Raw genomic sequence first — 14,201 nt, forward strand, 5'->3', positions numbered from 1 at the left:
TTGGCCCCTATCTCAGTCTCTTTGGCGATCTGCCCCCGGCCCCCCACGGTAAGTATTTTTTTTTTTTTGAAATTACATACTAGCCTACTATGATTTTTGTGATTGGGTTTTGTGATTTCATCTATTTGTGATTGGGTTTTGTGATATTGAGATTTTTGTGAATATGTGATTGCCGATTGGATTGATTGGGTTTTGTGATTGGGTTTTGTGAATCCATAATTGTCAATATGGCTGCTGCTAAGATCACTATTTTCATTTCTAAATTTGCCTTTACATCTATCATCCAGGTCTAGCTCTTTTTGTGAATCCGTAATGCTTGATGCATAAGAGATGCAAGCAGCTAGGCTATACGAGAGGTGAATGTGTGTGTGTGTGTGCGTGCGTGTGTGTGTATATATATAACTGGTTCTTCATCTAGTTTTTACCACAGAAATAACTTATCTTATTTTTTTCGATTAGGTTATGGCCTCTTAGCTGATGTTTTGGTAATACTTCTCTTATCCAAGCATGCATGCAATTATAATTTGTATAGAGTTAGTGATTAACTAATTGCCATAGACAAATTTTTTTTATAAACAATTTTTTAATGACAAACTGTGAAACTTACATTTAAAAAACACTGAAAAATCTGACCGAAAACTGGTAAAACCAGAAGTACCGGTTTAGGAGGGTAACCGGTGCGTAATCGGTTTTGGAAAATACAAAACCGGTACATACTGGTTCGGTCCTAGATTTTGTCTAAAACCGGACCGGTTACACCTCTAATTAGGACCAATTGCCTCCAAGCCCAGGCCTAAGTAATAATGCTCCTCAACGCACCGTATTAGTAAATCTACCTTCTCCTGTAGTGCATTTAGGTGGGATTTTACATTTGAAAGTGTTCTGTGCACGTCATCCTCTGCCAGACCAGCATGGTGCCTGCCACCACCTCTTTTCCGTTGTGTACTTGTTGTACCAACTATATGAGGAAGTTTTCTAGTCCCGTAGCCGTTGCAAGGTCTTACGATGACTCCTTTTTTAGCTACCATCGCACCCTTAACTACATCCTTGTTCCGCTCATAGAACTGCAACGGTGCCACTGTCTGCCCCAAGGCCTCCCTATATGATCGAGTTTGCAGTTGATCCATCACTGCCACTAGCCCCAAAGCTACCCCATCTTTGGGACACCACTTTATTTCTTCCATGTTCTGCAAATTCCCACATTGCCTCCGCCATCTTCCTCCATCCTCGACCCTCCCTCTCTTCTGGTATAAAAATAAAGTTGCGTCTACCACCACCATCGTACTCCACTAAAGCCATGTAGCGGCCACTAGCATTGGAACACCTCTGCACAATGAAGCTTCTATTCCCCTCCCTTGTTGTAGTGTAAAAATCATTCTTTTCACGCTTCAAACAGTCCTCCATTGTTTTGGCAAGCCACTGCACTGTGGTCATCCCCACCCTTATCTCTTGCACTACCTTCTAGCTCATCTTAGTGACAAACATGGAGCTTCCATCCTTCGACAACAAAAAAAAAATTGATTCTATGACTAAATGTTTTAGGGAACCCATTGTCACTCAACTAAATGTTTTAGGGAACCCATTGTCACTCAAATCACACCTAAATCTCTAATATTCAAACCTTAATCTCGCCATTAATACCTCCATCCATCGTTGAAATGTATCTCGATTGTATGGAAAGAGAAAAAACTTTTGACTAGCAAGTTCGAAATATAATACCAAAATGCACCATTCCAAACAAAATCAACCAATTCTTTTAGCAAAAACATATTAAAGAGCCACTTACCTCGATTACTAATAAAAAAAATCACACGATATACTTTCGTCAACGGTCACCCAGAACTTATTTCAAGATCATTACAATATGATAACTTCTACACTAAAAATGATCTCGTTTAACTCTAAAATTTTACCTATTAATTCTTAATAATATGAATTTAGACTTGTCCTAAAAGATTATCCTCCAAAATTAACAAACTCCAAATTTCTAGATTGCAAATATGCTTTTGGACAGCACATATACCAGCATCTATTCCCCTATTATTTCAACGTAATTAAGGTCTAACTTAACCATATAACACTGACATAAACATGGATTAATTCTAGCTAACATCCATCCATAATACTTGAATATCAAATTCATCTTCAACACACCTTAATAACATAATAAGTATATTCTCAATAATTCAAAACACCAAAACTTAAATAAATATTATACTCAAAATTCATTAAATATACTACTTATGAGGCAAAAGAATATACCTAATATTGTCGTCGGTAGTGATAAAACAGCAAAGAGCAATAACTATGGGCCTAATGGAGGTTATTACGTTGCAAGGACAAAAATTGAGAGGAAAACAGAGAATATGGATAGAAATAAATTACCAGAGAGAGAGAGTAGAAGGGGGGAATTTAGGTCACGGGAAGAGAAGGGGGGAAGAAAAGGGAAAGGGGCTGGCCTTTTGGGTGGTCTAGGCAGTTATTACAATTATATCTCAAACTATCAAAACTAGAACATTTTATTCATAAATTAGCAAAAACATCACAATACTCCTGATTCATTAAGATTTGACTATTAAAATTATAAAATCTTACCTATCTTTCATTCATCTTAATGTCCATTTTTTTATAAAATACTATTTTGTTAAGTTTGTAGTCTAATGGAAAAATTACTTGTTGATTTTTATAAATAGAGATTGAAATGTAAATCTTCCCATGTTATTGGAAGGTACAAATTTTATTTATTCTTTATTTTTTCTTAATGATTTAAGAACATGAATCTTTTTTTTAATTGTCATTGCAAAATATTTTTGAACATCCTAATCCTCTTTCTTTCTTCCATGGAAGTTTCCACCTCTAACTAAGCAAACGAAATGAAATCTTGGATTTTATATATATCTACTTTATTATAATAAGTGGATATCTAACTAAAAATAGTAACTTTTGTTATTTTTTCGTTATTTTTTCTTATTTTTCTGTTAAGTCCGTTAAGTCTTGTTTTACTAAAAGACTTTTAAAACCTTGACCATTTGACGTTTAGTTCCCTTGTAGAATTTAATGAAAGATCTTATTTTACTAAAAGGTCTTTAAAATCGTTGACCATTTGACGTGTAGCTCCCTTGTAGAATTTAATGAAATATCATGTTTTACCAAAAGACCCTTAATATTAAATTAATAATATTTTATTATTATATAGAGAGTAAATATATAATCTAATATAGATGCAGACCAATGCTCATACTTTACTGAAATTTAGATTTTTTTTTAATCTTTATTTTTTGTCTTTTTTTAACCTTATATTTTCTTTTCTCAGACAAATACGCTACTGATTTTTTCATTTTTTTTATTTAAATCATTATGTCAGGTGCACCTTGGGGCTAAAGCACTCGGGGCCGTTCCCTAGTGTGTGTGTGTGTATATATATATATATATATATATATATGAGTGGGGCTAGGGCCACAAATATTTCTACACATTTTTTTTATAAGTACCAACATGGACCTAGTCTTAAAGATCTTTTGTAAGTTCCAAATTGACCAATTACAAGATCAAGAGTTAAGAAGATCAAGGAAACAATGCAATGATTGGTGCAATCCACTTGAAATGAAGCTAGCAAGAGCCCAACACACAAGATGGGCTTTAAAGAAGAAGAACCAGTTTTGATCCACTTGATACAAGCTGTGGAAGATATGACTTAAAGTTATTGTTCGGGCCTATTATTATTGAAAGCTTTCAATTTGTTTAAATCATTTAAATGATTTCTTTTATTAGTTTAAAATAATTATGCTTGAGGATTTTTGGCCCATATATGTTTTATGAACTAGGGTTTCAAGAGAAGCTTTTAAGGATAGTTTATAGATTGTTTTAATTTGCAGCTAGAGTTTCTATGGGAATGTCTTATATTTCGCCCAAGGGTATTTTGGAAAATAATTTTATGTTAACCAAGTATTTTTTGGGGATTGAGATATGTAAGTTAGCCACGATACTATTCACTTATGGATATTTTTGAAATATGGAGATTTATTTTGTCTAGGTTTTTAATTAGGTTTTGGTTTAAATAATCTTTGTAGCCTCATTTTATGAGTTGATGAAATTTGATTAATTTTTTCATTATTAGTTGAGTTTATCTTCTCTTGTTCTTAAATGAACTTTTGAACTTATCAAAGACAAATCACAACATTTGTGGTGTTCATCCTTATAATTTAGGTTCTTAAGACAAGTTTTTCAACGGGTCTAGATTTTCATATAATCAATGGGTCTAAATTTTTTAGTGGCTTGATTTTGGCTTTCTTAGGTGAATTTTCAAGTTGATTGACGATTCAATGGATTCTATTCTCACGGGTTCATATCATTTTTTCTACCGAATAGTGTAATTTTTTTTTCTATCTTTTTCGAACATTTTTTAAACCCATTTAAATATTTTTAAAAATAAAAAAAATACAAAATCATTAAAAAATTCTTTTTTAATCATTAAGTAAAAAAACAATTAAAAAAATATCGGTTCAAAAGAGGTGTACACTTTTTGGGTGATACTATCATTTTTCTCTATATATATAGACATACATAAAGACTATACGTTGTAATCAAGGACAATTATTAGATAAGATGCATAATATATTATATTCTTATCTTATCATGATGTCATATTATTAAAATTAGAAAAATAATAATATGACTCCTAAATATGCCCGATAAATGTTCTTACTCATATATTTTTATTTATTTATTTATTTATTTTTAATGGTTAATGATATTTAAAAAATGCTTAAAAAGGAAAAGGAAAATAAATAAAAATCATTTGCATTAGTTAGCATATCCAAATGTGCACCTTAACACTGTCCTTACAATTCAAGATGCCACATAATAAGGGGAAGTATAATTTAATGTTAGTCTTTGGCTTATTGTTAGTGTATCTTGCATGCTTGGATTTTTGTCTCAAGTATTGGATTGTTACCACAGTTTTCCTCCGTCATAAGTGAGGATTTTTAATAAAATTGAGATGAGGTTACTCGTAGATATGTGACCTTTCTCTTTTTGAATAAAAAAGGAAAGTACCGTATATTCCTACCCTAAAACTACCTAATAATTACTTGCTCAAGAACAACATAAAGATTATCTTTTCCTCGAATATTATGGAAAAATACAATTCTATTATAATTTTATTTTAAATGAATATTATTTTAAAAGAGATAGAGCCGACTCTTTTAAAGATAGAGACTCCTCATTCTCTCTAGAAATCACCACCAAATCAAAATATGTGCAGAGGAGGATGCCCTCCTCCCTTATCCCACCTCTCTCCTTCATCTCTCATTCGTCCCTCCTTCATCTCCTATTTAGTTTTCTTCTTTCTTTTTCTTTTTTTGGTTGTTTTTTCAGGACTAAGTATGGCGGAAGGCTGATCTACTGCTCTCCGGTGCCCCACGACATCACGTGCGGTTTTTCTAGATCCAGGGTCACCAGTTACTTCAGACCTGACTGACTGCCATACTCCTAGGGTGGTGCGTGGCTCTCGCGTGCCATCACAGTCACTTTGTTTATTTTTTTCCTCTAAGGGTGAAAATGTGGTTCTATATATTTCCAAGATGTAATTCGTTTTTTCTCATATATCTTTAATTTCTGTTATGTCTTTTGTTTTAGAAAAATAAAAATAAAAAACACAGTCTCTTGGACTTTCATCCATAGAGTGTGTCTCTTGGACTTTTATTCATAGAGTGTGTCATTTATTCCGTCTTGGACAGAGTATGTAGTTTGTAAACTCTGTCTTGAACAGAGTTTGTGCTGTCTCTCAGACAGTAGTCTGTAGAGGTTTGCAGCATGGACTAGACCATGTCAGTCATAGTTGTGTACTGAGAGCTATTAATGTTGTAGTTGACTTGTTATATATGTTTCAGGTCAAATTTATAATGTCCGTTATTAATGAATGCAATATGTTTTATAAACAAAATTATTATTTTAAAAATATCATTAAAATATTATTATTTTATAGATAAAACAAAATTTAAAAATATTTGCAAAAAAAAAAAAGTTATATTAACTAGGGGCGTAAAAAAAAAGGGTGAACCGGACCGGATCGGGCCTAACCGGTGGGTTTGGTCTGGTACCAAGTTTAGTTCGGTTCGATACCAGTTTTCTTAAAATTGATCAAAATCGATCCGATTCTAATTTTTCTTTTTTTAAAATCGGATTGGACCGAACCGGACCGGTTCATATATATATTATAATTTTTTATATAGTATATAATTTTTATATATAATTATATATAAAATAATTTTATATTATATGATAAATTACTAATTAATATAATATTAAATTTTAAAATCTTATATCACTATAGTCTATTATATTAATAATTATACTAATACTATATAATACGTATTAATAGTTATACTAATATTATATCACTATATATTGTAATATATTATAAAATATCACTATAATTTATAATATAATTATAATATAAAATAGTAATAACAATACTATCACCAATGGCTCTGATACCAAAGGCGTGTCCCAGGTATAAAATAATAAGGTATTAGTAGAATATAATGTATTATTAAGAAGAATTAAAGGCGGTAAGACCGGCCATATGCATGATAGCAAAGTAGGCAGGCGGTATAACCGACCATATGCATGAGGAAAATTAAAGAAAAGAGATATGAAATAAACTTCTTCATTAAAAATATAATACTTACAAGGAGATTAATTCTCAAAGGAGTTGGGAGCTGAAGACATGAGGGAAGGATGATTGAAGATTTACAAAGAGAGGAGGACAGGACTTGGACTGGAGAGGTTTGGGCGAGAGAGGAAGGGATATCAGACTAGAATTCTGAATGCCCTTCTTGCCTCGTGAACCCCCCTTATATAGACACTAAAACAGTAACTTTAATAATACATGAATAGTACCGACCGTTATAATAACAGTATTAGCCGACGCTAAAGACAAACACAGTACCAGCCGACATTAAAGACAAGAACAGTGTCAGCCGACGCTAAAAACAAACATAGTACATAACACGTAATCTAGTACAGAATTATTTGTCGCTTTGCTGGGCAATAATCTGTCGCGAATAACTTTTTAGAGGGATAATATCTGCATGTCATGCTGGTTAGTCAGATAATAATTTTTTTTGTAGTCACAAATTCTGAGGATCATAATTTGCTAATTCCAGTTCAAACGGGTCTTGAGAATCCATCAGTTGTACCGGATGGTAAGGTGAATAATTTTGAGAAGGAGATGCAGCTTGGTTGCCTTGAAATTGAGAGGCCTGTTGAGAAGGAGAGGCCTGATGGGCTAGTGATAATGCGGGTTGCTGTGGTGGAGTTAATCTGGGTTGTGCTTCTTCTTCATCGTCACTGTCTGATATTTGTGACATTACTTCAGCTAATTTTTTCAAATCCTTTTTGTTTGTAATGGATGCCAATTGTGCTTGGAATCTGCTTCGCTGGACTAGGACTTCCGGAGCTTTGGTAACTTTTGAAAACATCTTCAGTACATGATCATAATTGTATTTTTCCCACCATTTGATGGAAACTTGACGGGCTAGGAACATAATGGTTTTGAGAGAGGGATGAGGTTTGATAACATATTCTCATTTCATAATCCAATTTAATTTTGTTTTGAGAAAGAAGAGCAAGAGGGGTGAGCAATGGTTTAATGCTGGCTGTCATTCTGTGAGATGAAATTTTGGAGACTTTCCTGAAGGGGAAGAGGAAGGAGAAGAGGTTCAGGTCCATAGTATTCCCACCATAGTGAGAACCATTTCGGGAGTGTTTTAATTTCCTGTAGTTTATCAAAATGAAGGAACCATGAATGACGCAAATTTTTGTTTTGTTTTAAAAACATTTTTGTCCATGCTTGCTGGTAATCGTAATAATCATAATAAGGAGGATCATAGGGATGAGAGAATTTTCTTGTCAAGTAGGGATTTTTTCCCCATTGTTCCAGGGTGAGAACTTGCTTAATAGTGACTTTATGAAAGGCAATAATTGGAGACGCTGGTGGAGAAGGTTGAGTTTGAAGGGAACAAGGAATTTCTGAGAGAATAATTGAGTCAGTATCTACTAATATAAATTCATAAAAATGCTGGGTTTTCTTAATGTTTTGTGGAACATAATGCCAGTCAGGTAGGAGAAAGGCATCAAGTAATTTCTGAGGGTCAGACAGATGTTGTATTTCAGATTCAATAGGAAAGACCGGATGCCAATGAGATTTGATAATAATAGGAGATGAAGAAGGTTGAGATAATAATGGAGGATTAATAATTTGGGAATGAGAAGGAGGAGAAACAGCTTTAGAATAGGTTGGTAATTTTGGAGAGGCTAATGGTGAAAATGGATTGTAAGAGGGTCTAATATTTTATGGTAATGATCCCAATACCGTATAAGGTCTTGGAGTTGCAGAAGGACAAGGTGAAGGATAGGGAGGAGATGGTGGCCGTGCGTATGAAGATTTGGACTTTATTTTGGACTTTGAAGATGACATGATTTTCCCTGTAAGAATTCTCGGGATAGAAAATCAGGAAGAGAATTAGATTCTCCTTTAATATGCTCAATATCAAAATCAAAAATACTTAATATAGCTTGCCATCTGGTAAATATTTGTTTGGCAGCCAGGTTTTTCACATCTTTAATTAAAACTTCCTTGGCTGATTTGCAATCTATTCTAAGCAAAAACTTTTGATTCAACAAATCATCTTGAAATTTAGAAATACATAATACAATAGCTAAAATTTCTTTTTTAATAGTACTATAATTCTTTTGAGTAGGATTCCAACATCCTGAATGAAATCGAACTATTTGTTCCGAGTTGGATGATAATTTTTGTTTCATAATTCCTCCGTAACCTATATCAGAGGCATCTGTTTCAACAATTTTAAAAGTATGAGGAGATGGAAGCCCTAAGCATGGTAATTTCTTAATATGAGCTTTAATCTGTTTTATAATACTAGTATGTTTTTCTGTCCAAGGAGGTGGATTCTTTTTTAATCTTTTAAATAATGGTTTGCATAATGGTCTGAGAGATTGGTAAAAATCTGCAACATAGTTGAGACTTCCTAGAAATCTCTGTAATTGATTTTTATCTTTTATTTCATCTGGAAATTTATCAGCAAATTCTATTGCTCTACTAATTGGTGTAATAGTTCCTTAATAAATTTCATGTCCAAGGAATCTAATTTTCTCTTGGAATAGTTTTATTTTTGATGAGGAGACAACTAATCCATTTTGTTTGATAACTTGAACAAAGATATTTAAATGTTTCCAATGTTGTTCAATAGATGAAGAAAATATTAATACATCATCTATATATACTATTGAAAAATAAGTGAATGGAGTAAAGATTTCGTTCATAATATTTTCAAATTCACTAGGGGCGTTTTTTAATCCAAAGGGCATAACATTCCATTCAAAATGTCCAAAGGGGACTGTGAAAGCTGTTTTATACCGATCTTTTTTAGCGATTTGGATTTGCCAAAACCCACTTTTCATGTCGAATTTTGAAAATATTGTAGCATTATATAATCGGGATAATAAATCTTTTTTATTAGGAATTGGGTATCTAATCCATTGTAATACCTTATTTAAAGGTTTATAATTTATTACTAAACGAGGAACTCCTCTTTCTAATTCTGCCTGTTTTTGGACATAAAAGGCAGCACAACTCCATGGTGATTTTCTTTTCCTTATTAATCCTTTTGTTTTTAAATCATTAATTTCTTTTTTACAATATTCTAGTAATTCGTTATTCATTTGGATAGGTCTAGCCTTAGTTGGAATGTTTTTCTCAGAAAATTCTTTTTCATAGGGTAATTCAACTATGTGTTGTTTTCTATTCCAGAAGGCATTGGGTAGGTTAGCACATATTTCATTTTCAATTGTAATTTTGAAATTATCAATTTTTTGGGTTAATAATGGGTCTTTTAACTGTTCTCGAATTCTTTTATATTTTAATTCTTGTTTTAAGAAGTTTATTTGGTTTTCCTTTCTTCTAATTTTATTTTTTGTTAAGAAATTAATTTCTCTGGTTAATGAAATTTTCTTTAAAGAGTTAATTTCTTTTGGTACTGGGGGAAATATGAACTTAAATTGTATTTCTTGTCCAAGTATTTTAGTAGAGATTCCTTCTTCTGTTACAGAGAAAGGGTAAAGTAGTGCAAGAAAGGGATTTCCTAAGATTATTTTGGTATTAATATTTTTTACTAAGATGAATGTTGTTTTAAAGCAAAGTCCATTATTACATATATGTGCATTGAATAATTTATAATTTATATTTAATTTTGTTCCATTGGCTTGGGATAATGTTTCTCTTGTTTTTTCAAAATATTTAGAAGGTATTAATCCCTCTTGTATACAATTTAAGTCTGCTCCTGTATCTAATAGAGCAATTGTAGTAAAAGAGAATTCTTGATTAATTGAAACTGTTACTTCAACATACCATTTTTGAAAATTTATCTTATTAAGAATATTAATGAAATTGTCCGTTTCATCTATTGTTGAACATTCTCCTTGTTCAATATTATGTTTTTCTTCATGGAAGTTTTTCCCATTTTTCTCTATTTTTAATAATATAATTTCTTGTAATAGTTGTTCGTTTGAAACTTCTAATTTAAGATTGGATGTTTTTTAAATTTCTAATTTCCTGTTTTATCTCATTGATTTCTTGTTGTATATCTTGAATCGTAATTTTCTGTTTGTCAGTTTTAAATCTACTTATTATTTCTGAAAAATTGTAAGGTGTTGAGGATGAAGTTATTGCAGTATTTTGATTATTAAATGTATCTTTTAATTTTTCTAAATAATCTTTTCTTTCTTGAGGGTTGTTGATTTTGTCTATTAATTCTAATATAATGTCTTCTTGTTTTGAAAGTACATTAATTTTTTTGTTACAAATACAATTATCCTTACTTAGACAATTACAGATATGTACTTCATCTTCTTCTAATTCACTATCGGAAGATTGTTCTGAAAATCTTGATTCTTTTAATTGATAAATTTCTTATTCTTCTGAAGAACTAACCTCATCTTCACTTGATTTTATTATAAAAATGTCTATTAATTTATCTTTTAATGTTTCGGGTATATCTAATTCATTAATTTGTTGTTTAACTTTACAGTTTGATTTGTAATGTCCTATTTTTCTGCATTTATAACAAACAATCTGCTTTTTCTTTTTATTAGTCTTTTTAGGATTTTTTAGTGGCTTATTATATATTTGTTTTTCTTTTGTCTTTTTATAAGGTTTTCTGTATTTTCGTTTTTTATTGGAATAATTGTTATAAACTCTTTTTCCCTTTTTGTGTCTTCTTGAGGGGGCTAATAAAGGAGTGTAACCAAATTGTTCACAAAAAGTACCTAATTCTTTTCTAGCAAACTTCTTTTCTTTCTCCATTTGCTTTTTTAATCTTAAATCATTGCACATAGTTAATCCAGTTTTATTAATCTTACTTATTATATCACCATATGTAAGATTATGAAAATCAATAGTACCGTCTGATCTTAATAATGATTCTCGTACCTTTTGGACGAAGTAATATGGAAGTCCGGCTATGAACTTTTCCTTCCAGTATGGCTGTTGACAATCATTTCTGATCATAACTTTAGTTAGAAATACATCTTTATACCAAAGGAAATCAGATAATTGAGGGCATTTAAGATTAATCAATAAATCACTAGTTCTTTCTTTAAATTGAATGGGATCACCTACAAAGTGTTTAGTTAATGCATATATTAATGTATTGACAGCATCTTCTAGGGGTAAATCATTTTCCGTTTTAATTATTTTCATATTTTCATCATATTTATAGGCTGTTAATATACGTGACCTTTCATCATATGAAAGATAATGATCCCACCAACCCTTTAGTTGGCCAGTAAATCCTGTAACAATAATGTGTGCTACCTGATGATCAGTTTTTCTGTTACTTTTATAGACGTTGGCTACCATAATCATTTCTTGAAAATGATTTAGTATTTCGTATTCAGATAATCCGTCTATATTCCATTCGTATAATACATCTGGTGCGAAGGCTGATCTTACTATATGTTCTCTTTCCTCGAATTGCATATCCGGTGGAGTAGGTCTGGGATACCAATTACGAGTAATAGAGACATGATGTTTTGAATCTCTAGCCGAAAAGTTATTAACATGATCTCCTCTAATCTTGTTTATCTGTAAATCTAGATTTTTAAATTGGTTTTCAATATTACTAATTTCAGAGTCAGATATTACGGGTGAGTCTATTTTGCTTAATACATTAATATGTGGTTGTTTTGAGGTGGTGGCAGTGTTGCTAATAGTTAATTTTTCTAATTTACTAGATATCTGTTCCAATAAATCATTTTTGTTTTTGGAAAATATTGATTTTAAATGGGATGGAATTTCGTGGGGAACAAATAAGGGAGTTTCTTCTATTTCTTTAATAGTGGGTTTTATAGGAGATATTTGGGTTTCAATCCTTTCTAATTGCTTACCCATGATTTTTAAATATAAATTAGTATAATTGTTTTGTTGTATTATATTATCAAGGTTTTTTTCAGTATTTGCAATATTATGTTTTTTTATTGGTGTAGCCAGAATTTGAGTATTCCTTTGATTGTACTTGATGGCTTCAAAATGGGGATATTCTTCATAAATAATTTGGTTATTTTCTCCTTTAATCCATTGATTAGTAGTCCTGTTTATGGTAGATAATTGGTTTGATTTATATATCTCAAACCATGTAAAGAAAGGAATATTGATCTGTATTTTCTCTAAATCTTCGTAATATCTTTCTTGAATATAATCTCTTTCTATTTTTGTAAAGGTTGAGAAAAATATTATTCTTTTGTGACTATTTTCTTTTTTCATATAATCTTGTTTGAGATATTCTTTGTTAATTTTAAATTCTTCTTTATTCAGGGTATATATTTGGGCATCATCTCCAACTACTTGAGAATACGTTGGAGAATAGGGTTCTTTTTCAGGATTTTGGGAGGTAGATGCTCTATCAGGATTCCTAATAGCATATACTGGTGTATCAATAATGTTTCCAGGAATGATCCCTCTAATCTGGGTGTCAAGATTTTGGGATCTAGTATCAAAAGATCTGGTGTCAAAATTTTGAGATTTATTTCTAGAAATTGATGTAAGAATAGATCTGGGTGTATGATAACTGGAAGGTGCTGGAGAGGAATAATGTGAGAAAGATCTTCTGAAAGGCTGAAAAGCTATTTGAACCGTCCCATCCGTTTTTTGATCTATATATTCGAGATTATCTTTAGAATTATTTTCTATTTTGGGTGTTGGAGTGATATTTTCTAATTGCCATTCATTAGGAAGTGTGACTTGATTCCAATTGATTTGTTTAGGAATATGTATACTAGAATTTTGTGTGCTAGATTGTAATAATAATGTATATCCTTTAGGGCTAGTAATTAAAGCTTGTGGTTCTAATGTTGTTTTCATTAATTTATAATGAATCCTGTAAACTACTGTTAAAGCATGTGACCCTTTCATCATTTGATAGCCATTTGTTTTAATATTTAGTATTAAGGCGTGTAAAATGTTACCATCAAATAATGATAAAGAATAATTGGGATAACAGTTAAAATAGAGCGGTCCTTGGAACAAGCTGGATTCTACCATTCCAAGTAATGAATCATGAAAGTTATAATGTCTTCCGTCTCTTAGACAAAGCAATACTGAGGTATTTAAGCCGTTTCGAGTGAGTAGTTTTATAGCTACTTGTACTAATCCAATATGAATAAAAGAATAATTTTGCTTTTTGTGTTGATCAATAGCCTTTTTTGTTAAGAGATGTAATGATTCATAGTCATTATTTAAACTAATAGTTTTCTCTACTGTTTTAATTGTGTAATTTGTAAGGAATGAAAATTTAGAAGAAAAAGTTGAGATTTTATATATTTGATTGTTTGGAACATCGGGAATTGTCCAATCTTGTAGATTTCTTTCTATATCTAATATACTATAGTCTTCTTGATTAATATTATCAGATTCTATAGGGATGCTAGTGGTAGATTCATTAGGTTTGAATAAAGAATTCATTGATTCAGATTTTCAACAAAAATTTCTTATTTCCAAAGAGAAATAAGTAGATTAAGAACTTGAGGGAACACCACCGGGACCACCCTGAGAGCCCTCTGGCTTAAATGGGCTGACCATCGGTTTTTCTTGGCTTACCAACACAAGCTTCCCAATATACATT

The sequence above is a fragment of the Juglans microcarpa x Juglans regia genome, chromosome 8D, assembly GCF_004785595.1.
Source record: "Juglans microcarpa x Juglans regia isolate MS1-56 chromosome 8D, Jm3101_v1.0, whole genome shotgun sequence".
Lineage (NCBI taxonomy): Eukaryota > Viridiplantae > Streptophyta > Magnoliopsida > Fagales > Juglandaceae > Juglans > Juglans microcarpa x Juglans regia.